At 45.5% G+C, this 3677-nt stretch overlaps 1 pseudogene; it reads right to left on the bottom strand.

Moving 5' to 3' along the window:
- Nucleotides 1-1225: 1225 nt before the first annotated feature.
- Nucleotides 1226-2122, bottom strand: LOC122915467 (annotated as a pseudogene).
- Nucleotides 2123-3677: the final 1555 nt, after the last annotated feature.

Raw genomic sequence — 3677 nt, 5'->3', positions numbered from 1 at the left:
TCTCTCAGCTGCTCTCTGGAGTTATTGCTTTATTACTGAGGAATTCCCAAGAGGTAGGTGTGAAGAAGTCAATCTATGTTGCCACTGTGAAGGTGTGGATAGGACAGTGTGGATTTTGGTTTCACACATACTGATGTTCTGGCAAGAAGGTCTAATAGGATGTGATGGCCTGGCTCTCAGTTACATCCTCATGTCCGCTGCCTTAGTACTGAAGGATGAGAACTCACGGATGAGCTATGCGTGGAGTTAACTTTGGCTTTGTGCTATTCTTTGAGACTAGACATAGCCCCATCTCCTGATTCACTGTGGCTGACTTCTTCAGCCTGGAACCCCACCCAGCTGCCATGGCTACAGCTGGCTTGCAACTGGACTTTGAACCTTTGGTGTGTATTATTTTTCCCTTATACACAAATACATTACGAGAAAGGGAAGGTGATGTGTCCAGGGTATGGATGGAACGGCAGAACCAGGCTAAGGGATTTTAGTTATCAATGAGATTAAACAAATATAAAACAAAAACACAACCACTAACCTAAAAACAAGGGCGATGGGCTAGTCTACTAGAGCGCAACGGTCAGGTTAGAGGGCAGAAGAGTCCAAGGTCAGGGAAATTAAGGATCCGGAGCCAAGATCACGTGCATACCCGAACCAGGGCTCCAGGAACCTCCAAGAAGAGTGGATTAGGAGCTAACAGCACCATAACAGTGAAGGTATTTACAGTCCTGCATACTTCCTAGCTTCATGTTGATTTTCTTACTAAAGTGTCTAGTTCTAGAAAGTACTTTTGACTGGGGACTCAAGTTCTCATGATTAGACAGATTTTCACATATGGAGAAAATATGTCGTAAGTGGCAGGCACCACAATGGGGACAGGGCAGTGCACAGATATGAGATAGTTCCCATTCAATAAATAGGTAAATAAACAAGGCTTATCTTAGCGTCCCATTCAAACACTTACAAAACATATTGATTGGAGAGCTTCTGACTCCTCTGGGGATCATGATAGTATTATATAAAGTATGAGGCATCCCAGAGGAAGTCTGTGGCATGGTCCACTGGGACTATTTATTGAGACTCTAGACCAAACGGAGGCATGAGAATAAGCATAAGTTAGACTGAGCTCAAACAGAAAAGCTTCCTTTTCTTGCACAAAGGCGTCTTAAGTCTCTGCGGGTGGCCTTTGCAGGACGGAAGCATGTCTGTGATACTCTGAAGCCCGGCTGGCCTAAGGTCGCTGGTGCTGGTTGATGGAGGACTTGCATCGGAACACCTTCCCACACGCGCTGCACTTGTAGGGCTTCTCCCCGGTGTGCACTCTGATGCTGAGTAAGGGGTCTCTTCTGGAGGAAGGCTTTCCCACAGTTGGTGCATTTATAGGGCTTGTCTCCGCTATGAATTTTCTCATGCTGTTTAAGGGATGAGCTGTCAAAGAAAACTTTCGCGCACTCATGACATTCGAAAGCGCACCTCCCGTGTGTGCTCTGCGGTGGTGAATGTGGGAGGCGAGGTCAACCAGGGCTTTGCCACACCCCTGGCATTCGTAAGGCCGCTCTCCAGTGTGAGTGAGCCGGTGGCGCACAAGGATGCTTTTCTGGCTAAAGGATTTCCCACACCCGTAAGGACTTTCTCCAGTGTGAATTCTCCAATGCCGAGTAAAAGACGAGCGGACAAAGAAAGCCTTGCCACATGCATGACTTTTAAAGGGCTTCTCTCCCGTATGAGTTTGCTGATGTTCAGTAAGGGTGAATCGGTCATAGAATGTTTTCCCACATTCCCTGCATTTAAAGGGGCTCTTCCCACTATGAGACATCAGGTGTTTCTTAAGACTACTTCTATAGCTGAAGGCTTTCCTGCACCCTTGACAGTTATAGGGCTTCTCTCCCATGTGGGTCCTTTGGTGACAAGTGAGGGGTAAGTGGTTCTATAAGGTCTTCCCACATACGCTGCATTCACGGTTTCTCCCCTTACTGTTGGTTTTCTTGGCAGGAGTGGATCTTTGCGAGTCCTCCTTGGAGGAGGATTTCTTCAACGTTTTCCATGAAAGATGTTCTTTCTTGGTGCCCTCAAGGTTTTCTGGGCCAAGTACAAGACCCAGAGGACCATCTTTTCTCAGTGTTTCCATTAATGTCTTTTGTGACTTCACTTTTTTAGAAACATCCTGCCTTTGAGTTGGGTCCTGGCTCTCAAGTCTAGCATTCTGGTCTAAAACAAATAGAAATTACAGATATAACTGGGTCTTGATGCTAGTAAAAAAGAGAACATTATCCATGTTGCGAAAAGAATGAACAGGAGTTCATTCTGGGTGGCTCAGTTGGTTAAGTGTCTGCCTTTGGCTCAGGTCATGGTCCTGGGGTCCTGGGATCGAGTCCCTGATGTGGGACATCAGGCTCCCTGCTCAGCCCTGCTCCCTGCTCCCTCTGCCTCTCCCCCTCGCTTGTGCTCTCTCTCTCTCCAATGCTCTCAAATAAATAAAATCTTAAAAAAAAAAAAGGAAAAGAAAAGAATGAATACAAAATACCGTCTGGTTTATTGGTAACTCCTCAAAAGAAAAACATCACAGAGAGGCTAAAAAATGGCAGAGTTAGAACAGAGAAGTAGAAGGTGTGCATTAGCCCACCACCCATGTTTCTGTTGTTCTTTCATTAGATACTTACTAGGTGCCTACAAAGTGCTCTAAGAAGTCACTGGACTCTACTGAACAAGAGAAATATGGCCCAGCCCTCACGATGCTTATATCCTACACGACAGAAGACAGAGAGTAAACAAATAAAATGGAACACATCTGGTAAGTCCAGTGAAGGAAATAAATGAATGGAGTTGGCATGGGATCTTCTTTAGAGGGAAAACTTAAGAATGGTCATCTGGAAGTAACATTTAAGTAGAGCTCTGGAAGATATGTGAGCCATGCAACCAAAAGAAGAACATTTCAGGGAGAGGAACATACAGAAAAGCAGGGAAAAAGCATGGAAATGACTGCTCAGTTTACTACACATCCCTGAGTTTAAACAGCAGAGAGTAAGTAGGAAGATGGTCTAGGACCCAAGAAAGTGAACTGTCAATGACAATGGTTTTTTTCTTTTTTTAAAGATTTTATTTATTTATTTGACAGAGAGAGATCACAAGTAGGCAGAGAGGCAGGCAGAGAGAGAGAGAGGAGGAAGCAGGCTCCCTGCCAAGCAGAGAGCCCGATGCGGGACTCGATCCCAGAACCCTGAGATCATGACCTGAGCCGAAGGCAGCGGCTTAACCCACTGAGCCACCCAGGTGCCCCCAATTACAATGGTTTTTAAGGGAAGGGGAAGGAGATTCTATAAAAGGTTTAAGTAGGAAAGATAAAAAAGTGTTATCAGAGTTAAATACAAATAGGTCTCAACCCTCCCTCAGCCCCCTCTCCCAAAACCTCCAACAGGTGAGACCCTGATGTCTGTCTGTTCATCTGACAAATACCTAAGTGCTGTATACCACGTTCTGTTCCAGACACTGGGGTCCAGTAGTGAACCACATAAAACCTCGGATGGAGTCTATATCTTCATCAGGGTAGGTATGGACAAACACGAAACAAACAAGTAAAAATATGGCATGTTAGGAAGACACACTGAGAAGCGAGCTAGGTAATGCAAGGGAGGAGGAAAGAGACGGAGAGAGTTCAGTTATAGACTGGGTCATCAGGGCAGGCC

Source organism: Neovison vison, chromosome 8, assembly GCF_020171115.1.
Source record: "Neovison vison isolate M4711 chromosome 8, ASM_NN_V1, whole genome shotgun sequence".
In the NCBI taxonomy this organism is placed as follows: Eukaryota; Metazoa; Chordata; class Mammalia; order Carnivora; family Mustelidae; genus Neogale; species Neogale vison.
Note: the sequence above shows the minus strand (reverse complement) of the source record. Positions and strands in the feature narration are given on the sequence as shown.